Raw genomic sequence first — 23334 nt, 5'->3', positions numbered from 1 at the left:
GCTGGTCTTTTTCTTGGAGAATTAACTGTGATCCCCAGGCTAGATTCCTCCAGTGGTTTCCCATATCAACTAAAGTCCATATTCTTTGTCAGTGCTCACTGTGTGCACACGGCCTTAACCCATCACATTCATTTCACTCTGCTGCAGCCACCCTTGGGTCTTTCTGTTCTTTGCCCAAAACAAGTTTGTTCCCATTTCAGGAATTCCATGGAAGATATTCCTCTCTGGAAGTCCCTCCCATCATCCTCACAAGACTCTCCCTCACATTTTTGCTTATTTTTAAAATCAAATAAGATGGGCTCTCTCTCTGCCTGTGAAGGTGGGGATCTTCTGTCTTATTGCAAAAAGAAAGGGACGCAGCAAGCTCCAAGAGGAACATAAACAGTCATGAGAATGAAGTCAGAGCTCCTCCTCTTTCCACTACCAGCTGCCGACTGAAGGCTGCTGGCCCAGGCTGATGGCTAGTACCCACAAAGCCTCCTATGTCACCTGGTTACCAGGAAGCAACCAAGTCAGGTTACTGGCTCACGATGCCCCACTCCGCAGACCCACCCAATGGCTCACAATGCCCATCCCTGCTGCTGCCCACCTTGTGGCCACCCTGCCCGTCTGTGGTGACTGCACTCTTCGTCCTGGGTTGCCTGATCTTTCCAGTCCTGAGAAAAGTGCAGTGGAGTGGGGGGAGCGGGTTGTTATTGGAAGTCACCCTGGGCAATGAACTCCATAGAAAACCCGGGTTACTGATGTCAGTTCCATTAGCATCTCTGTTTTTCTGAGTCCGGCAGCTTTCATTTGCTCACAAAATGTTCTTATATATACATTTCTGACTGCTTTTGTAAGGACATGCTTCTCTCCTGTCTTACAAGTGTTAGTTTTTGTCTTTAACTTGACCATAGCCTCTCATTCCCAGAGCCCTGGTCTCACTGTCAGTAAACAGTGATGACTGTGACTTGAAGGAAAGCCTAGGACACATGACACTTTCCGTTCCTTGTCTATAAAATAGGGACTAAACTGTAACAGGGCTGAAGAGACATTCATGTCAAAGTGGGAATTTTCAAGTCATCAGAGCTCCATGGCTAAACTCCTTTGGGTAAAACCAAAACAAAAACAACTTCTTTACGGCTCGGGCAGTAACATGTCATACCTTTCGCGGTCATTTTAAGCATGTCTCCCAATTTGTTTTTCTTCTTTGTTCAAATTACAATTGGAAGAAATAAAGCAGCTTCTGTCAATGTGACTCACTACTAAGAATACCATATAGGCCGGGCGCGGTGGCTCAAGCCTCTAATCCCAGCACTTTGGGAGGCCGAGACGGGTGGATCACGAGGTCAGGAGATCGAGACCATCCTGGCTAACACGGTGAAGCCCTGTCTCTACTGAAAAATACAAAAAACTAGCTGGGTGAGGTGGCCGGCGCCTATAGTCCCAGCTACTTGGGAGGCTGAGGCAGGAGAATGGCGTGAACCTGGGAGGCAAGAGTTTGCTGTGAGCTGAGATCCGGCCACTGTACTCCAGCCTGGGCGACACAGCGAGATCCATCTCAAAAAAAAAAAAAAAAGAATACCATATAATCTCTTCCATGGCAAACTCTATTTTGAATTTAAGAATTCTCCACATATTGGAGTCTGAATTATCCCAGTTATTAGCTTACCTTAAGGAATGGGAGAAAAGAAACACTGGGCCCTTAACTGGCTCGTTCACTTAGGGCCCAGACCAGCTGCATAGGTAAGGATAGAGAATGGGATGGGGACTCCGAAACTGGAGTATTTGAAATTTTACTGAGAAAAGGGAGGGACTGGACCAAAAAGGCCTCAACGAAGAAGGCTCAACAACAAAGACAGAGGCAGAACCAGCCTTTGTCCCCCATGCTGAGCCCTGGGAAAGCCGGCTGTGGGCAGGAGGGAGCCGAAAGCTGAGGATATTTCTGAGGGGGAGGGACGACAAAGGGGTGGGGGCGGTGGGGGCCAGAGAGATGCCAGAGAGCAAATGGCACCCATGGCTTCTTTACCTTTGGGGATCTTGGGGTTGCTCTGGTCCTGCACGGGATGGACCTCCGTGGCTCCCAATTTCAATCTGGCAGGCTCTGCAGCGGTGGATGCTGGTGCCGCGGCTGCTACAGCCTCAACAGTCTCAGATTCATTGCAGGGTCCCACGTTCAGCCTGCAGCACTCACAGCTGAGGCCACAGCAGGGGCCCACGGAAGTCAGTTTGTTCCCCATCCGGCACCTACACTACTGTTTCTTCTCTCCTTAGTCCAGTGAAATCCACTGCACTGCCCTAGTCTTGCAGAAGTGCCCCACCCCGCAGACCTCAGCCAGCACCTCTCACAGTGGCTGCTCTATGGAGTTGGGAAATTTTCCTGCTATTTAAGGAAGACAACCAAAAAACGCTAAGGGGCAAAAAAAGTGCTGTGACACAATGTAGTCGGAGCTCCTCATCCTCACACTCCCAGCTACCGACAGAAGGCTGCTGGCCCTGGCTGATGCTTTGTACCCACAAAGCCTCCTATGTCACCTGGTTACCAGGAAGCAACCAAGTCAGGCTACTGGCTCACGATGCCCCACTCCGCAGACCCACCCAATGGCTCACGATGCCCATCCCTGCTGCTGTCCACCTTGTGGCCACCCTGCCCATCTGTGGTGACTGCACTCTTCGTCCTGGGCTGCCTGAGCTTTCCAGTCCCGAGAAAAGTGCAGGCGGTGGGGATTTTATTGGAAGTCACCCTGGGCCATGAACTCCATAGAAAACCCTGGTTACTGAAGTCAGTTCCATTAGCATCTCTGTTTTTCTGAGTCTGGCAGCTTTCATTTGCTCACCAAATGTAGTTATAGATACATTTCTCACTGCTTTTGTAAGGACATGCTTCTCTCCTGTCTTACAAGTGTTAGTTTTTGTCTTTAACTTGACCATAGCCTCTCACTCCCAGAGCCCTGGTCTCACTGTCAGTAAACAGTGATGACTGTGACTTGAAGGAAAGCCTAGGACACATGACACTTTCCGTTCCTTGTCTATAAAATAGGGACTGAACTGTAACAGGGCTGAAGAGACATTCATGTCAAAGTGGGAATTTTCAAGTCATCAGAGCTCCATGGCTAAACTCCTTTGGGTAAAACCAAAACAAAAACAACTTCTTTACGGCTCGGGCAGTAACATGTCATACCTTTCGCGGTCATTTTAAGCATGTCTCCCAATTTGTTTTTCTTCTTTGTTCAAATTACAATTGGAAGAAATAAAGCAGCTTCTGTCAATGTGACTCACTACTAAGAATACCATATAGGCCGGGCGCGGTGGCTCAAGCCTCTAATCCCAGCACTTTGGGAGGCCGAGACGGGTGGATCACGAGGTCAGGAGATCGAGACCATCCTGGCTAACACGGTGAAGCCCTGTCTCTACTGAAAAATACAAAAAACTAGCTGGGTGAGGTGGCCGGCGCCTATAGTCCCAGCTACTTGGGAGGCTGAGGCAGGAGAATGGCGTGAACCTGGGAGGCAAGAGTTTGCTGTGAGCTGAGATCCGGCCACTGTACTCCAGCCTGGGCGACACAGCGAGATCCATCTCAAAAAAAAAAAAAAAAGAATACCATATAATCTCTTCCATGGCAAACTCTATTTTGAATTTAAGAATTCTCCACATATTGGAGTCTGAATTATCCCAGTTATTAGCTTACCTTAAGGAATGGGAGAAAAGAAACACTGGGCCCTTAACTGGCTCGTTCACTTAGGGCCCAGACCAGCTGCATAGGTAAGGATAGAGAATGGGATGGGGACTCCGAAACTGGAGTATTTGAAATTTTACTGAGAAAAGGGAGGGACTGGACCAAAAAGGCCTCAACGAAGAAGGCTCAACAACAAAGACAGAGGCAGAACCAGCCTTTGTCCCCCATGCTGAGCCCTGGGAAAGCCGGCTGTGGGCAGGAGGGAGCCGAAAGCTGAGGATATTTCTGAGGGGGAGGGACGACAAAGGGGTGGGGGCGGTGGGGGCCAGAGAGATGCCAGAGAGCAAATGGCACCCATGGCTTCTTTACCTTTGGGGATCTTGGGGTTGCTCTGGTCCTGCACGGGATGGACCTCCGTGGCTCCCAATTTCAATCTGGCAGGCTCTGCAGCGGTGGATGCTGGTGCCGCGGCTGCTACAGCCTCAACAGTCTCAGATTCATTGCAGGGTCCCACGTTCAGCCTGCAGCACTCACAGCTGAGGCCACAGCAGGGGCCCACGGAAGTCAGTTTGTTCCCCATCCGGCACCTACACTACTGTTTCTTCTCTCCTTAGTCCAGTGAAATCCACTGCACTGCCCTAGTCTTGCAGAAGTGCCCCACCCCGCAGACCTCAGCCAGCACCTCTCACAGTGGCTGCTCTATGGAGTTGGGAAATTTTCCTGCTATTTAAGGAAGACAACCAAAAAACGCTAAGGGGCAAAAAAAGTGCTGTGACACAATGTAGTCGGAGCTCCTCATCCTCACACTCCCAGCTACCGACAGAAGGCTGCTGGCCCTGGCTGATGCTTTGTACCCACAAAGCCTCCTATGTCACCTGGTTACCAGGAAGCAACCAAGTCAGGCTACTGGCTCACGATGCCCCACTCCGCAGACCCACCCAATGGCTCACGATGCCCATCCCTGCTGCTGTCCACCTTGTGGCCACCCTGCCCATCTGTGGTGACTGCACTCTTCGTCCTGGGCTGCCTGAGCTTTCCAGTCCCGAGAAAAGTGCAGGCGGTGGGGATTTTATTGGAAGTCACCCTGGGCCATGAACTCCATAGAAAACCCTGGTTACTGAAGTCAGTTCCATTAGCATCTCTGTTTTTCTGAGTCTGGCAGCTTTCATTTGCTCACCAAATGTAGTTATAGATACATTTCTCACTGCTTTTGTAAGGACATGCTTCTCTCCTGTCTTACAAGTGTTAGTTTTTGTCTTTAACTTGACCATAGCCTCTCACTCCCAGAGCCCTGGTCTCACTGTCAGTAAACAGTGATGACTGTGACTTGAAGGAAAGCCTAGGACACATGACACTTTCCGTTCCTTGTCTATAAAATAGGGACTGAACTGTAACAGGGCTGAAGAGACATTCATGTCAAAGTGGGAATTTTCAAGTCATCAGAGCTCCATGGCTAAACTCCTTTGGGTAAAACCAAAACAAAAACAACTTCTTTACGGCTCGGGCAGTAACATGTCATACCTTTCGCATTTATTTTAAGCATGTCCCCCAATGTTTTTCCCTGTAGTTTCTGTCAATGTGACTTAAAACCTTCTATTAAGAATACCACAGAATCTCTTCCATGGCAAACTCTCTTTTGATTTTAAGAATTCTCCACATATTGGAGTCTGAATTATCCTAGTTATTAGCTTACCTTAAGGAATGTCAGAAAGAAAGATTGGGCCCTTAAATGGCTCGTTCACTTAGGGCCCAGACCAGCTGCATAGGTAAGGACAGAGAATGGGATGGGGAATTCAAAACTGGAGTATTTGAAGTTTTACTGAGAAAAGGGAGGGACTAGGCGAAAAAGGCCTCAACGTAGAAAGCTCAACAACAAAGACAGAGGCAGAACCAGCCTTTGTCCCCCATGCCGAGCCCTGGGAAAGCCGACTGCGGGCACGAGGGAGCTGGAAGCTGAGGATGTCTCTGAGGGGGAGGGACGGCAAAGGGGTGGGGGCGGTGGGGGCCAGAGAGATGCCAGAGAGCAAATGGCACCCATGGTTTCTTTAACTTTGGGGATCTTTGGGTTGCTGTGGTCCTGCACGGGATGGACCTCCGTGACTCCCAAATCCAATTGGGCAGCCTCTGCATTGTGGATGCTGGTGCCGCGGCTGCCACAGCCTCAGGAACCTCAGACTCATCACAGGGTCCCACGTCTAGCCAGCAGCAGTCACAGCTGAGGCTAACTCTGGGGCCCATGGAAGAATTAAGTTCGTTCTCCATGGGGCACCTTCACTACTCTTGGCCTCCCGCCTGAGCCTTCAATGAAATCGACTGCACTGCCCTAGGAGCCACACTAGTCTGGGGTGGTCCCCAACTTGCAGAAGTGGTGTGACCCCAGGCGGGCCTGGAGCCTCAGCCCATACTCTGCCGCCACCTCTTGAACTGGCTGGTCTATGAAGGTGGTTAACTTCTCTGTTGTTTAAAGAAGACATACACAAACGCCAAGAGGCACATAAACCGCCATGACAGAATGAGGACAGAGCTCCTCCTCCTTCCACTACCAGCTGCCGACTGAAGGCTGCTGGCCCTGGCTGATGCTTTGTACCCACAAAGCCTCCTATGTCACCTGGTTACCAGGAAGCAACCAAGTCAGGCTACTGGCTCACGATGCCCCACTCCGCAGACCCACCCAATGGCTCACGATGCCCATCCCTGCTGCTGCCCACCTTGTGGCCACCCTGCCCGTCTGTGGTGACTGCACTCTTCGTCCCGGGCTGCCTGAGCTTTCCAGTCCTGAGAAAAGTGCAGGCGGTGGGGATTTTATTGGAAGTCACCCTGGGCCATGAACTCCATAGAAAACCCTGGTTACTGAAGTCAGTTCCATTAGCATCTCTGTTTTTCTGAGTCTGGCAGCTTTCATTTGCTCACCAAATGTAGTTATAGATACATTTCCGACTGCTTTTGTAAGGACATGCTTCTCTCCTGTCTTACAAGTGTTAGTTTTTGTCTTTAACTTGACCATAGCCTCTCACTCCCAGAGCCCTGGTCTCACTGTCAGTAAACAGTGATGACTGTGACTTGAAGGAAAGCCTAGGACACATGACACTTTCCGTTCCTTGTCTATAAAATAGGGACTAAACTGTAACAGGGCTGAAGAGACATTCATGTCAAAGTGGGAATTTTCAAGTCATCAGAGCTCCATGGCTAAACTCCTTTGGGTAAAACCAAAACAAAAACAACTTCTTTACGGCTCGGGCAGTAACATGTCATACCTTTCGCGGTCATTTTAAGCATGTCCCCCAATGTTTTTCCCTGTAGTTTCTGTCAATGTGACTTAAAACCATCTATTAAGAATACCATAGAATCTCTTCCATGGCAAACTCTATTTTGAATTTAAGAATTCTCCACATATTGAGTCTGAATTATCCCAGTTATTAGCTTACCTTAAGGAATGGGAGAAAAGAAACAATTGGGCCCTTAACTGGCTCGTTCACTTAGGGCCCAGACCAGCTGCATAGATAAGGATAGAGAATGGGATGGGGACTCCAAAACTGGAGTATTTGAAATTTTACTGAGAATAAGGAGGGACTAGGCGAAAAAGGCCTCAACGAAGAAAGCTCAACAACAAAGACAGAGGCAGAACCAGCCTTTGTCCCCCATGCTGAGCCCTGGGAAAGCCGGCTGCGGGCAGGAGGGAGCTGGAAGCTGAGGATGTCTCTGAGGGGGAGGGACGGCAACGGGGTGGGGGCGGTGGGGGCCAGAGAGACGCCAGAGAGGAAATGGCACCCATGGCTTCTTTAACTTTGGGGATCTTTGGGTTGCTGTGGTAGTGCACGGGATGGACCTCCGTGGCTCCCAAATTCAATCTGGCAGGCTCTGCATGGTGGATGCTGGTGCCGCGGCTGCCACAGCCTCAGGAACCTCAGACTCATCACAGGGTCCCACGTCCAGCCTGCAGCAGTCACAGCTGAGGCTAATTCTGGGGTCCATGCAAGAATTAAGTTCGTTCCCCATGGGACACCTTCACTACTCTTCGTCTCCCGCCTGAGCCTTCAATCAAACGGACTGCACTGCTCTAGCAGCCACACTAGTCTGGGTGGTCCCCCACTTGCAGAAGTGGTGTGACCCCAGGCGGGCCTGGAGCCTCAGCCTATACTCTGCCGCCACCTCTCGAACTGGCTGGTCTATGAAGGTGGTTAACGTCTGTGTTGTTTAAAGAAGAAAGACACACTCCCAAATCCAATTTGGCAGCCTCTGCAGTGGTGGATGCTGGTGCCGAGGCTGCACAGACTCAGGAACCTCAGACTCATCACAGGGTCCCACGTCCAGCCTGCAGCAGTCACAGCTGAGGCCACCACTGGGGTCCATGGAAGAATTAAGTTCGTTCCCCATGGGGCACCTTCACTACTCTTCGCTCCTGCCTGAGCCTTCAATCAAACGGACTGCACTGCTCTAGCAGCCACACTAGTTTGGGTGGTCCCCCACTTGCAGAAGTGATGTGACCCCAGACATGCCTGGAGCCTCAGCCCATACTCTGCCGCCACCTCTCGAACTGGCTGGTCTATGAAGGTGGTTAACTTTTGTGTTGTTTAAAGAAGAAAGACACACACAAACGCTAAGAGGCACATAAACCACCATGACAGAATGAGGTCAGAGCTCCTCCTCCTTCCACTACCAGCTGCCGACTGAAGACTGCTGGCCCTGGTTGATGCCTAGTACCCACAAAGCCTCCTATGTCACCTGGTTACCAGGAAACAACCAAGTCAGGCTACTGGCTCACGATGCCCCACCCCGCAGACCCACCCAATGGCTCACAGTGCCCATCCCTGCGGCTGTCCACCTTGTGGCCACCCGGCCCGTCTATGGTGACTGCACTCTTTGTCCTGGGCTGCCTGAGCTTTCCAGTCCTGAGAAAAGTGCAGGCTGTGGGGATTTTATTGGAAGTCACCCTGGGCCATGAACTCCATAGAAAACCCTGGTTACTGAAGTCAGTCCATTAGCATCTCTGTTTTTCTGAGTCTGGCAGCTTTCATTTGCTCACCAAATGTAGTTATAGATACATTTCTCACTGCTTTTGTAAGGACATGCTTCTCTCCTGTCTTACAAGTGTTAGTTTTTGTCTTTAACTTGACCATAGCCTCTCACTCCCAGAGCCCTGGTCTCACTGTCAGTAAACAGTGATGACTGTGACTTGAAGGAAAGCCTAGGACACATGACACTTTCCGTTCCTTGTCTATAAAATAGGGACTGAACTGTAACAGGGCTGAAGAGACATTCATGTCAAAGTGGGAATTTTCAAGTCATCAGAGCTCCATGGCTAAACTCCTTTGGGTAAAACCAAAACAAAAACAACTTCTTTACGGCTCGGGCAGTAACATGTCATACCTTTCGCGTTTATTTTAAGCATGTCCCCCAATGTTTTTCCCTGTAGTTCCTGTCAATGTGACTTAAAACCGTCTATTAAGAATACCATAGAATCTCTTCCATGTCAAACTCTCTTTTGATTTTAAGAATTCTCCACATATTGGAGTTGAATTATCCCAGTTATTAGCTTACCTTAAGGAATGGAGAAAAGAAACAATTGGGCCCTTAACTGGCTCGTTCACTTAACGCCCAGACCAGCTGCATGGGTAAGGATAGAGAATGGGATGGGGACTCCAAAACTGGAGTATTTGAAATTTTACTGAGAATAAGGAGGGACTAGGCGAAAAAGGCCTCAACGAAGAAGGCTCAACAACAAAGACAAAGGCAGAACCAGCCTTTGTCCCCCATGCCGAGCCCTGGGAAAGCCAGCTGCGGGCAGGAGGGTGCTGGAAGCTGAGGATGTCTCTGAGGGGGAGGGACGGCAAAGGGGTGGGGGCGGTGGGGGCCAGAGAGATGCCAGAGAGCAAATGGCACCCATGGCTTCTTTACCTTTGGGGATCTCGGGGTTGCTCTGGTCCTGCACGGGATGGACCTCCGAGGCTCCCAAATTCAATCTGGCAGGCTCTGCAGCGGTGGATGCTGGTGCCGCGGCTGCCACAGCCTCAACAGTCTCAGATTCATTGCAGGGTCCCACGTTCAGCCTGCAGCAGTCACAGCTGAGGCCACAGCAGGGGCCCACGGAAGTCAGTTTGTTCCCCATCCGGCACCTACACTACTGTTTCTTCTCTCCTTAGTCCAGTGAAATCCACTGCACTGCCCTAGTCTTGCAGAAGTGCCCCACCCCGCAGACCTCAGCCAGCACCTCTCACAGTGGCTGTTCTATGGAGTTGGGAAATTTTCCTGCTATTTAAGGAAGACAACCAAAAAACGCTAAGGGGCAAAAAAAGTGCTGTGACACAATATAGTCGGAGCTCCTCATCCTCACACTCCCAGCTACCGACAGAAGGCTGCTGGCCCTGGCTGATGCTTTGTACCCACAAAGCCTCCTATGTCACCTGGTTACCAGGAAGCAACCAAGTCAGGCTACTGGCTCACGATGCCCCACTCCGCAGACCCACCCAATGGCTCACGATGCCCATCCCTGCTGCTGCCCACCTTGTGGCCACCCTGCCCGTCTGTGGTGACTGCACTCTTCGTCCCGGGCTGCCTGAGCTTTCCAGTCCTGAGAAAAGTGCAGGCGGTGGGGATTTTATTGGAAGTCACCCTGGGCCATGAACTCCATAGAAAACCCTGGTTACTGAAGTCAGTTCCATTAGCATCTCTGTTTTTCTGAGTCTGGCAGCTTTCATTTGCTCACCAAATGTAGTTATAGATACATTTCTGACTGCTTTTGTAAGGACATGCTTCTCTCCTGTCTTACAAGTGTTAGTTTTTGTCTTTAACTTGACCATAGCCTCTCACTCCCAGAGCCCTGGTCTCACTGTCAGTAAACAGTGATGACTGTGACTTGAAGGAAAGCCTAGGACACATGACACTTTCCGTTCCTTGTCTATAAAATAGGGACTAAACTGTAACAGGGCTGAAGAGACATTCATGTCAAAGTGGGAATTTTCAAGTCATCAGAGCTCCATGGCTAAACTCCTTTGGGTAAAACCAAAACAAAAACAACTTCTTTACGGCTCGGGCAGTAACATGTCATACCTTTCGCGGTCATTTTAAGCATGTCCCCCAATGTTTTTCCCTGTAGTTTCTGTCAATGTGACTTAAAACCATCTATTAAGAATACCATAGAATCTCTTCCATGGCAAACTCTATTTTGAATTTAAGAATTCTCCACATATTGAGTCTGAATTATCCCAGTTATTAGCTTACCTTAAGGAATGGGAGAAAAGAAACAATTGGGCCCTTAACTGGCTCGTTCACTTAGGGCCCAGACCAGCTGCATAGATAAGGATAGAGAATGGGATGGGGACTCCAAAACTGGAGTATTTGAAATTTTACTGAGAATAAGGAGGGACTAGGCGAAAAAGGCCTCAACGAAGAAGGCTCAACAACAAAGACAGAGGCAGAACCAGCCTTTGTCCCCCATGCTGAGCCCTGGGAAAGCCGGCTGCGGGCAGGAGGGAGCTGGAAGCTGAGGATGTCTCTGAGGGGGAGGGACGGCAAAGGGGTGGGGGCGGTGGGGGCCAGAGAGACGCCAGAGAGGAAATGGCACGCATGGCTTCTTTAACTTTGGGGATCTTTGGGTTGCTGTGGTAGTGCATGGGATGGACCTCCGTGGCTCCCAAATTCAATCTGGCAGGCTCTGCATGGTGGATGCCGCGGCTGCCACAGCCTCAGGAACCTCAGACTCATCACAGGGTCCCACGTCCAGCCTGCAGCAGTCACAGCTGAGGCTAATTCTGGGGTCCATGCAAGAATTAAGTTCGTTCCCCATGGGACACCTTCACTACTCTTCGTCTCCCGCCTGAGCCTTCAATCAAACGGACTGCACTGCTCTAGCAGCCACACTAGTCTGGGTGGTCCCCCACTTGCAGAAGTGGTGTGACCCCAGGCGGGCCTGGAGCCTCAGCCTATATTCTGCCGCCACCTCTCGAACTGGCTGGTCTATGAAGGTGGTTAACGTCTGTGTTGTTTAAAGAAGAAAGACACACTCCCAAATCCAATTTGGCAGCCTCTGCAGTGGTGGATGCTGGTGCCGAGGCTGCACAGACTCAGGAACCTCAGACTCATCACAGGGTCCCACGTCCAGCCTGCAGCAGTCACAGCTGAGGCCACCACTGGGGTCCATGGAAGAATTAAGTTCGTTCCCCGTGGGGCACCTTCACTACTCTTCGCTCCTGCCTGAGCCTTCAATCAAACGGACTGCACTGCTCTAGCAGCCACACTAGTTTGGGTGGTCCCCCACTTGCAGAAGTGATGTGACCCCAGGCGGGCCTGGAGCCTCAGCCCATACTCTGCCGCCACCTCTCGAACTGGCTGGTCTATGAAGGTGGTTAACTTTTGTGTTGTTTAAAGAAGAAAGACACACACAAACGCTAAGAGGCACATAAACCGCCATGACAGAATGAGGTCAGAGCTCCTCCTCCTTCCAATACCAGCTGCCGACTGAAGACTGCTGGCCCTGGCTGATGCCTAGTACCCACAAAGCCTCCTATGTCACCTGGTTACCAGGAAGCAACCAAGTCAGGCTACTGGCTCACGATGCCCCACCCCGCAGACCCACCCAATGGCTCACAGTGCCCATCCCTGCGGCTGTCCACCTTGTGGCCACCCTGCCCGTCTATGGTGACTGCACTCTTTGTCCTGGGCTGCCTGAGCTTTCCAGTCCTGAGAAAAGTGCAGGCTGTGGCGATTTTATTGGAAGTCACTCTGGGCCATGAACTCCATAGAAAACCCTGGTTACTGAAGTCAGTTCCATTAGCATCTCTGTTTTTCTGAGTCTGGCAGCTTTCATTTGCTCACCAAATGTAGTTATAGATACATTTCTGACTGCTTTTGTAAGGACATGCTTCTCTCCTGTCTTACAAGTGTTAGTTTTTGTCTTTAACTTGACCATAGCCTCTCACTCCCAGAGCCCTGGTCTCACTGTCAGTAAACAGTGATGACTGTGACTTGAAGGAAAGCCTAGGACACATGACACTTTCCGTTCCTTGTCTATAAAATAGGGACTAAACTGTAACAGGGCTGAAGAGACATTCATGTCAAAGTGGGAATTTTCAAGTCATCAGAGCTCCATGGCTAAACTCCTTTGGGTAAAACCAAAACAAAAACAACTTCTTTACGGCTCGGGCAGTAACATGTCATACCTTTCGCGGTCATTTTAAGCATGTCCCCCAATGTTTTTCCCTGTAGTTTCTGTCAATGTGACTTAAAACCGTCTATTAAGAATACCACAGAATCTCTTCCATGTCAAACTCTCTTTTGATTTTAAGAATTCTCCACATATTGGAGTCTGAATTATCCCAGTTATTAGCTTACCTTAAGGAATGGAGAAAAGAAACAATTGGGCCCTTAACTGGCTCGTTCACTTAACGCCCAGACCAGCTGCATGGGTAAGGATAGAGAATGGGATGGGGACTCCAAAACTGGAGTATTTGAAATTTTACTGAGAATAAGGAGGGACTAGGCGAAAAAGGCCTCAACGAAGAAGGCTCAACAACAAAGACAGAGGCAGAACCAGCCTTTGTCCCCCATGCCGAGCCCTGGGAAAGCCAGCTGCGGGCAGGAGGGTGCTGGAAGCTGAGGATGTCTCTGAGGGGGAGGGACGGCAAAGGGGTGGGGGCGGTGGGGGCCAGAGAGATGCCAGAGAGCAAATGGCACCCATGGCTTCTTTACCTTTGGGGATCTCGGGGTTGCTCTGGTCCTGCACGGGATGGACCTCCGAGGCTCCCAAATTCAATCTGGCAGGCTCTGCAGCGGTGGATGCTGGTGCTGCGGCTGCCACAGCCTCAACAGTCTCAGATTCATTGCAGGGTCCCACGTTCAGCCTGCAGCAGTCACAGCTGAGGCCACAGCAGGGGCCCACGGAAGTCAGTTTGTTCCCCATCCGGCACCTACACTACTGTTTCTTCTCTCCTTAGTCCAGTGAAATCCACTGCACTGCCCTAGTCTTGCAGAAGTGCCCCACCCCGCAGACCTCAGCCAGCACCTCTCACAGTGGCTGCTCTATGGAGTTGGGAAATTTTCCTGCTATTTAAGGAAGACAACCAAAAAACGCTAAGGGGCAAAAAAAGTGCTGTGACACAATGTAGTCGGAGCTCCTCATCCTCACACTCCCAGCTACCGACAGAAGGCTGCTGGCCCTGGCTGATGCTTTGTACCCACAAAGCCTCCTATGTCACCTGGTTACCAGGAAGCAACCAAGTCAGGCTACTGGCTCACGATGCCCCACTCCGCAGACCCGCCCAATGGCTCACAATGCCCATCCCTGCTGCTGTCCACCTTGTGGCCACCCTGCCCGTCTGTGGTGACTGCACTCTTCGTCCTGGGCTGCCTGAGCTTTCCAGTCCTGAGAAAAGTGCAGGCGGTGGGGATTTTATTGGAAGTCACCCTGGGCCATGAACTCCATAGAAAACCCTGGTTACTGAAGTCAGTTCCATTAGCATCTCTGTTTTTCTGAGTCTGGCAGCTTTCATTTGCTCACCAAATGTAGTTATAGATACATTTCTGACTGCTTTTGTAAGGACATGCTTCTCTCCTGTCTTACAAGTGTTAGTTTTTGTCTTTAACTTGACCATAGCCTCTCACTCCCAGAGCCCTGGTCTCACTGTCAGTAAACAGTGATGACTGTGACTTGAAGGAAAGCCTAGGACACATGACACTTTCCGTTCCTTGTCTATAAAATAGGGACTGAACTGTAACAGGGCTGAAGAGACATTCATGTCAAAGTGGGAATTTTCAAGTCATCAGAGCTCCATGGCTAAACTCCTTTGGGTAAAACCAAAACAAAAACAACTTCTTTACGGCTCGGGCAGTAACATGTCATACCTTTCGCATTTATTTTAAGCATGTCCCCCAATGTTTTTCCCTGTAGTTTCTGTCAATGTGACTTAAAACCATCTATTAAGAATACCACAGAATCTCTTCCATGGCAAACTCTATTTTGAATTTAAGAATTCTCCACATATTGGAGTCTGAATTATCCCAGTTATTAGCTTACCTTAAGGAATGGGAGAAAAGAAACAATTGGGCCCTTAACTGGCTCGTTCACTTAGGGCCCAGACCAGCTGCATAGGTAAGGATAGAGAATGGGATGGGGACTCCAAAACTGGAGTATTTGAAATTTTACTGAGAATAAGGAGGGACTAGGCGAAAAAGGCCTCAACGAAGAAGGCTCAACAACAAAGACAGAGGCAGAACCAGCCTTTGTCCCCCATGCCGAGCCCTGGGAAAGCCGGCTGCGGGCAGGAGGGTGCTGGAAGCTGAGGATGTCTCTGAGGGGGAGGGACGGCAAAGGGGTGGGGGCGGTGGGGGCCAGAGAGACGCCAGAGAGGACATGGCACCCATGGCTTCTTTACCTTTGGGGATCTTTGGGTTGCTGTGGTCCTGCACGGGATGGACCTCCGTGGCTCCCAAATCCAATTGGGCAGCCTCTGCATTGTGGATGCTGGTGCCGCGGCTGCCACAGCCTCAGGAACCTCAGACTCATCACAGGGTCCCACGTCCAGCCTGCAGCAGTCACAGCTGAGGCTAATTCTGGGGTCCATGCAAGAATTAAGTTCGTTCCCCATGGGACACCTTCACTACTCTTCGTCTCCCGCCTGAGCCTTCAATCAAACGGACTGCACTGCTCTAGCAGCCACACTAGTCTGGGTGGTCCCTCACTTGCAGAAGTGGTGTGACCCCAGGCGGGCCTGGAGCCTCAGCCTATACTCTGCCGCCACCTCTCGAACTGGCTGGTCTATGAAGGTGGTTAACGTCTGTGTTGTTTAAAGAAGAAAGACACACTCCCAAATCCAATTTGGCAGCCTCTGCAGTGGTGGATGCTGGTGCCGAGGCTGCACAGACTCAGGAACCTCAGACTCATCACAGGGTCCCACGTCCAGCCTGCAGCAGTCACAGCTGAGGCCACCTCTGGGGCCCATGCAAGAATTAAGTTCGTTCCCCATGGGGCACCTTCACTACTCTTTGCCTCCTGCCTGAGCCTTCAATCAAACGGACTGCACTGCTCTAGCAGCCACACTAGTTTGGGTGGTCCCCCACTTGCAGAAGTGATGTGATCCCAGACATGCCTGGAGCCTCAGCCCATACTCTGCCGCCACCTCTCGAACTGGCTCGTCTATGAAAGTGGTTAATTTCTGTGTTGTTTAAAGAAGAAAGACACATACAAACGCCAAGAGGCACATAAACCGCCATGACAGAATGAGGTCAGAGCTCCTCCTCCTTCCACTACCAGCTGCCGACTGAAGACTGCTGGCCCTGGCTGATGCCTAGTACCCACAAAGCCTCCTATGTCACCTGGTTACCAGGAAGCAACCAAGTCAGGCTACTGATTCGCGATGCCCCACTCCCAGACCCACCCAATGGCTCACGATGCCCATACCTGCTGCTGCCCCCCTGTGGCCACCGTGCCCATCTGTGGTGACTGCACTCTTCGTCCTGGGCTGCCTCAGCTTTCCAATCCTGAGAAAAGTGCAGGCGGTGGGGATTTTATTGGAATTCACCCTGGGCCATGAACTCCATAGAAATCCCTGGTTACTGAAGTCAGTCCATTAGCATCTCTGTTTTTCTGAGTCTGGCAGCTTTCATTTGCTCACCAAATGTAGTTATAGATACATTTCTGACTGCTTTTGTAAGGAAATGTTTCTCTCCTGTCTTACAAGTGTTAGTTTTTGTCTTTAACTTGACTGTAGCACCTCCCAGAGCCCTGGTCCCACTCTCAGCAAAGAGTAATGACTGTGACTTGAATGAACGCCTAGGACACATCACACTTTTCCTTCCTTGTCTACAAAATAGGGTCTGAACTCATTCTTCCCAGTTCTGAAGTGCTAGGACCTACCAACTCTCTTTTCTCCCTCTGTTTCTTCCATGGCAGGGATATTCAGATATTTCTTTTTTTTTTTTTTTTTTTTTTTTTTTTTTGAGATGGAGTCTCGTTCTGTGCCCCAGGCTGGAGTGCAGTGGCGCGATCTCGGCTCACTGTAAGCTCCGCCCCCCCGGGTTCACGCCATTCTCCTGCCTCAGCCTCCCGAGTAGCTGGGACTACAGGCGCCCACCACCTCGCCCGGCTAATTTTTCTTGTATTTTTAGTAGAGACGGGGTTTCACCGTGTTAGCCAGGATGGTCTCTATCTCCTGACCTCGTGATCCGCCCGTCTCGGCCTCCCAAAGTGCTGGGATTACAGGCTTGAGCCACCGCACCCGGCCAGATATTTCTTTTACTAACAATGCATAAAGCATGTTTTTCTTATACAAAATTGAGAACCACACAGTGGGATACCACTGTCCTCATTTGATGAAGACAAATAGTCAGCATCTGGCAAGCCTCTGAGTGTTCCAACTGTGGCATACTAATTTAACCCCCAGAAATCATTCCGTTTTATGGATTTTACAGAATCAATCTAAATGGAGAAGTTAAGTAGTTTCCCCAAGTTTCCATGACTGCTCAAGATGGGGCCACAATTTAATCCTGAGTAATCTGGATCCCCACAAGCCGATCACGATTATCAGAAAGTAAAGGTAGAAGTCATGCTTGGAGGGGAAGTCACATAGTAGATTAGGTTTTTTTAAAAAAGAATAATAGTTTTTTGATGTGAATTTTGAAATGCCTCCCCTTCATTTAACATTAAGTCTCTTATAAGGCACACTTGGTTTTGTTCCAGTTTGCAGAGGAGTCAGCAGGGTGAGTGCTTGGAGTGGGTCTCGTTGCAGCTCCAGACCCTGCCCATTGGGTCATATTCCTTTCAGGATACTTGACCTCTGACCGGCCAGCATCATTAGCCCACTGCCCCCTGGCCTGTGAGCGGCACCCCCAGCCTCTGCCCCTTCTTCCCTCTCAACCAGGTGGTGGCCAACGCGGTGGCAGCACTCTCAGAAATCGCCGAGTCTCACCCCAGCAGCAACCTGCTCGATCTGAACCCACAGTCCATCAACAAGCTGCTGACAGCCCTGAACGAGTGCACCGAGTGGGGCCAGATCTTCATCCTGGACTGCTTGGCTAACTATATACCCAAGGACGACCGCGAGGCCCAGAGGTGAGCGGGCTGCCCCTTGCTTGCCAGCCCAGCCTGAGGACCCTGGTCCTCAGGGGCTCCAACCAGGCACTGGGCCTCAGGCCTTAGTGGGCCCCTTTCTAGTGCCTTGCCCCACAACCTACCCTCAGACACACCTAAAGGGAGGCCTGCCTGCTTCCCACCTCTCCAGAGCCAGGCAGGCAGGATAGCTGCCTTGGGCAGTCAGCTCGGTGCCTGCTGTGGGCATAGACCTGGCCTGGCCTGGGAGCTCGCAGAAGCCCCGGGCACCTCTGTTGAGTTCAGTAGATGGGTAGCGCCAGAGCCACTGCCCATTGAATTCTCACTGGGTGTCTGGGGCTCTGCCGGGTGCTTTCCACACACTAGAGTCTTTAATGCAACTTTCATCATCATCCCTCGCTTTCTAGATGAGGGAGCTCCAACTTAGAGAGGTGGAGGGAATTGTGCAGGTCCCCCGGCTGGGGCTCACCTGACTCATGGTCTTAACCACAAGATACCCTCCAAGTCGGAGGAAGTGGGGAGTTGGCATCTGTACAGTATGTACTACGTGCCAGTACTGTGCTTGTTCTTTTTTTGTTTGTTTGAGGCAGGGTTTCTGTCCCCCAGGCTGGAGCTGCAGCCTCAACCTCCGGGGCTCAATCTATTCTTCCAGGTAGCTGGGACTACAGATGCATGCCAATATGCCCAGCTAATTTTTATATTTTTTGTAGAGGCAGGTTTTCACTGTGTTGCTCAGACTGGTCTCAAATGCCTGAGCTCAAGCAGTCCACCCACCTCACCCTCGCCCGGCCTTGTTTTTTACATGCGTTATGTCAGTTAAGCTCCTAGCAACCCTGCGAACTAGGCATCACCATTTGATTCTATAGATGAGGAAACTGAGGCTCAGAGTGATTTGAACCTGCTGGGGGTTAGTTAGCATGCAGCAGAACCAGGATTTAGATCTTTCTCCTACGAAACACATGTTTGTTTTTTGTTTGTTTGAGACAGGGTCTCGCTCTGTCACCCAGGCTGGTGTGCAGTGGCACAATCACAGCTTACTGCGGCCTCAAACTCCGATTCAAGTGATTCCCCTGCTGTCAGTCTCCCAAGTAGCTGGGATTACAGACACGCACCACCATACCGAGCTAATTTTGTGTATTTTACTACAGATGAGGTTTCACTATGTTGGCCAGGATGGTCTTGATTTCCTGACCTCGTGATCCGCCTGCCTCGGCCTCCCAAAGTGCTGGGATTACAGGCATGAGCCATCACGCCCGGCCGATCCTCAGCCTCTTAAAGTGCTGGGATTACAGGTGTGAGGTACTGCACCCGGCCTCCAAGCTTCCAGCTTGTTAATTCCTGCCCTAACAGTCGTCCCTCACTGTTGCCTGGCCCACCGAGGCCAGGCGCCTGAAGCTGCCCTCACCAACAGCATAGGATGTCTTACGTGCCTCCCTCTGGTTCTTCTGGAAGTTAGATACCGGGAATCGTCCCCTGCCAGGGTAGGGAGGGATCGCTCATGCCTCCTTTCCTTAGGGGAGATCTTCGAGCTGAAGGCAGAGCTCAACAGTGACAAGAAGGAGAAGAAGAAGGAGGCAGTGAAGAAAGTGATTGCATCGATGACCGTGGGCAAAGATGTCAGGTGTGCAGGAGCAGGCCTGGTGGCAGCTGGAGGTGGCTGACAGGGGAGGGTTTACAGCTTGGGTCCACTTCAGTCTCTGCCTTCGGGTGTCTAGGGACCCATGTCTCCCCTCATACAGCCCCCTTCGTAGAACTTTCTTCCCCGTCGAAGGTTTTGTTTACCCGGGAATCAGGAGCCCAGATGCTGACAGTCAGGTGGTGATGGAGTTAACTGGAGTAGGTGGGAAAGGCAGCAGGGGATGGAGTGGGTGTGGCATGAACCCTTTCAGAAACTCCAGAGGATCATTACTGGCTGGGGAAGAGGACCCAGTGTGGCCAGGTCTTCTGGTTTTTAAAAAGAATGGGAAATCTGGGTCAGGCGCGGTGGCTCATGCCTGTAATCCTAGCACTTTGGGAGGCCCAGGTGGGCAGATCATGAGGTCAGGAGTTGGACACCAGCCTGGCCAATGTGGTGAAATCCTGTCTCTACTGAAAATACAAAAATTAGCCAGGCGTGGTGGCGTACACCTGGAGTCTCAGCTACTCGGGAGACTGAGGCAGGAGAATTGCTTGAACCTGGGAGGCGGATGTTGCAGTGAGCCGAGATTGCACCTCTGCACTCCAACTTGGGTGACAGAGCAAGACTCTTGTCTCAAAAAAAAAAGGGAAATCTGAATTTTTCATTTTAAATATCCCTGTCTTAACTGGCCAGATGATAGTAAACACTGCGTGGTACAAATAAAACACACGTGCAGATTGTATTTCTCCTAATGTGTCACCGGTGTGCAGCCTCTGTTGCACCTGATGGCTAAAGCAGGTTGTGTGTAGAATGGCTGCTGCACCTTGGCTCATGCTTCCTCTGTGGGAGCGCCCAGTGACCCAGCTTGTCTGCCCAAATCTTTAAAAACCCATTCAAGGCCAGGCACGGTGGCTCACACGTGTAATCCTAGCACTTTGGGAGGCCGAGGTGAGTGGATCATGAGGTCAGCAGTTCAAGACCACCTGGCCAAGATGGTGAAACCCCATCTCTACTAAAAATACAAAAATAAGCCGGGCGTGGTGGCAGGCACATGTAATTTCAGCTGCTCAGGAGGCTGAGGCAGAGAATTGCTGGAACCTGGGAGGCAGAGGTTGCAGTGAGGCGAGATCACGCCACCGCACTCCAACCTGGGCAACAGAGTGAGACTCCCTCTCAAAAAAAAAAAAAAAAAAAAATCACGGTCTGCCTTCCCCGCGGTCCTGCCTTCCCTCATCACCCCAGCCCACTACCCCAAACTCAAAGCATTTGTTTTCTGTTCCCATCACCCAGCACTAAATGGAGACTGTTTTCTTGTTATGTGTGCTTGTGTTTACCTGCTCACCAGATTGTAAAATCTCAAAGGCAGAGACTGGATTTTACAACAGTTTAATATTTGCACAGTATTTGAGAGTCTGCACAGAACATTTTAAGATTTGTTTTTTCAGTAGTTCCTTACAATTCCCATATTGTAGGTAAGGACAGTTTTACTGCCAAGGAAATAAAAACATAAAGTGACTGCCTAAGAGTCACATGGTTTGTGGCAGAACTAGGACTCAAGCCCAGTTCTTCTGAAATCCAAATCCAGGCTGCTTTCACTCACGGCCTCGTGGTGCCCAGCCTTGTGCCTCATAGTCCGGGTGCTGAGGTGGAGCAGCTGCCGTCCGGGTCCCAAATAGGCTCCCACTGATCCAGATGTCCCCATGGATTGCCCCCCAGCAAGGACCTCCTGCCAGCAGCTCTGGGAAGGAGCTCTGCAGAGAGCCCTTTGGAAGCCAGAGCAGAAAGGGAGCAGGCGCCTGCTGGACAACTGGGCCTCCTTCCAAGTAAGATTCCTTCCAGGACAAAGCTGCTGTCCTTCACCCAGAACACCATTATCACCTCCTCACAGAGGAGAAACATCTTTGTTCTTCCATCTCAAAAGAGCTGGCTTTGCTGATACGACGGGCCCCAAAGAGCGAGTTGGCCTCATCAGCGGTTTTTCCTCCTCCCTCCTCCCCATTCTTCCTGGGGCATCATCTTCCAAGGTGATACATTTTGGCTTTGGCAGGACTCCTGCCTGTTGGGGCTCAGGAAGTTCACTTTGTCCTCCTAGGTCTCTACGTTGACACGTCCTTGCCTGTAAACACATAAGAATTGAGAGGGGATATGATGATTCCAGAGACAGAAAATTGATCTCTAACCAAATTTCACATCTGAAGAAGGCCTGTAACTCTGGGACCACGGGTACCACGTGGTTATGAGCACGGACCTTGTTCTCGGACCTGGCTCCTCCAGGCAGGTTATTTGACATTTATGAACCTCAGTATTCTGTGAAATGGGGATCATCCCCTGACTTCTAAGGGCAGTTCAATGAGATCAACTATGTAAGGTTCTTAGCACCAAGCCTGGTGTATGGTGTGTGCTCCATGCATGCCGTGCTGGTTCTTACTGGGTGCCAGAGCTTGTGGTGAAAGCAACGTGAACCATCCTGCTTCCCTGCGACCCTCCAGAACCAGCAGCCCAAGGTAAGGGGCCACGTTAAGTATCAGAGAGGGAGAAAGGATCATTTTCATTACTCAGTATCTCTCAGATATCAAGGACCAGATACCTAAGTATGTTGTCTCATTCAGTTATCATGAAGGCCCTGTGAAGTGAGTTTCTGTTGCACCTTTCTTTAGGATGGTCAGATGGGTCTCTGCTAAATATCAAACACTGTGACATAGGCTCATACAAAAACTACTCCCTAGAACTCCCTGTGCCCCCCTCCCCAGCCCCCACCTGCCACTGTGATTCAGGAAATCGGAACCACTGACTCCGGCGGGCATTTGCTCAGCAGAGTGTCCACACCCCTGCCTGCCCTTCTCAAGCTGAGATGAGACAGTCAGCCCCACACACGCAATGACAGGACATCTGGAAATGCAGAGGCCCAAGGAAGTTCGTGTCTGGATCAGGTTTTCCCTTTAACTGTGGCCCAGGAATGGGAATGGGCTCCTGGGAGGGCGTTTGCTTCCCTAAGGCGGGAAGTGGCATGGAAAGGGACAGGAATTCTCTACACTACAGGGTAGTTGTAACCCTGATCTCTTGCTGTGACCACAAAGTAAGAGCAGGGAGGCATCCTCAGGTGTCCCCAGTGCCCCAGAGAAGGGACAGCTTGTTCCAGAGTCTCAGCAGCCATGGGAAGGTCCAATCTGACCACAACACAGCTCCAGGGGTCGCCCTTCCATCCTCCCTGGTGGTGTCTTAGTTTGGGATGGGTCTCGCCAGGTGTAAGAAAGTCCAGCCTCAACCTCCAGGGAGAAGTTGGAAGCAAGCTCCTATCGCCCTCTCAGGGTCTCGTGTCCCTTTTGGGTGTGTTTGGGGTGTCTGACTCAAAAGGGCTGTGCGAGTAGCAGCCCGAGTGTGATCTCTAAATGCCGCTTCCCACTTCAAGGAACCAGTCCACTTGGGGTTAATGGGTAACTTCAGGCATGAAGCAGGAGAAAGATGGCCCAGAATGAGGACAGAGGCCATTCCTCTTACTGTCTCCTCTCTCCAAAGAAAAGGAGGAAGTAAAAACTGAAAAATAACAGACTGATCGGGGCCATTGGCCAGGCCTGTGGGCTAAAGATTAACCCCCACCCTAATCACTTGTGCTATCTGTAGATCACGTACCCACCTGGTCATGTACCCCAAGCTTGCTCAGCCTATCACGACCCTGTCACGTGGACGCCTTAGAGTTGTAAGCCCTTAAAAGGGCCAGGAACTCTTTCTTCAGGGAGCTCGGTTCTGTTCTTGAGACGCAAGTCTATCGACGCTCCTGGCCGAATGAAGTCTTTGGAGAGCTCAGTTCTGTTCTTGAGATGCAAGTCTATCGATGCTCCTGGCTGAATGAAGTCTTTGGAGAGCTCAGTTCTGTTCTTGAGATGCAAGTCTATCGATGCTCCTGGCTGAATGAAGTCTTTGGAGAGCTCGGTTCTGTTCTTGAGATGCAAGTCTATCGATGCTCCTGGCTGAATGAAGTCTTTGGAGAGCTCAGTTCTGTTCTTGAGACGCAAGACTGTCGAC

At 50.8% G+C, this 23334-nt stretch overlaps 1 long non-coding RNA gene across 1 annotated transcript; it reads left to right on the top strand.

Moving 5' to 3' along the window:
* The first annotated feature begins 13297 nt into the window (after positions 1 to 13297).
* LOC139358716 (uncharacterized) lies at positions 13298 to 22949 on the top strand. The gene is made up of 3 exons (XR_011614086.1): positions 13298 to 17696; positions 19209 to 19314; positions 21404 to 22949. It is a non-coding gene; the product is annotated as an uncharacterized lncRNA (long non-coding RNA).
* The last annotated feature ends 385 nt before the right edge of the window (positions 22950 to 23334 follow it).

Source organism: Macaca nemestrina, chromosome 15 (genome assembly GCF_043159975.1).
Source record: "Macaca nemestrina isolate mMacNem1 chromosome 15, mMacNem.hap1, whole genome shotgun sequence".
NCBI classification, from domain to species: Eukaryota; Metazoa; Chordata; class Mammalia; order Primates; family Cercopithecidae; genus Macaca; species Macaca nemestrina.
This window is presented reverse-complemented; position numbering and strand designations above follow the sequence as displayed.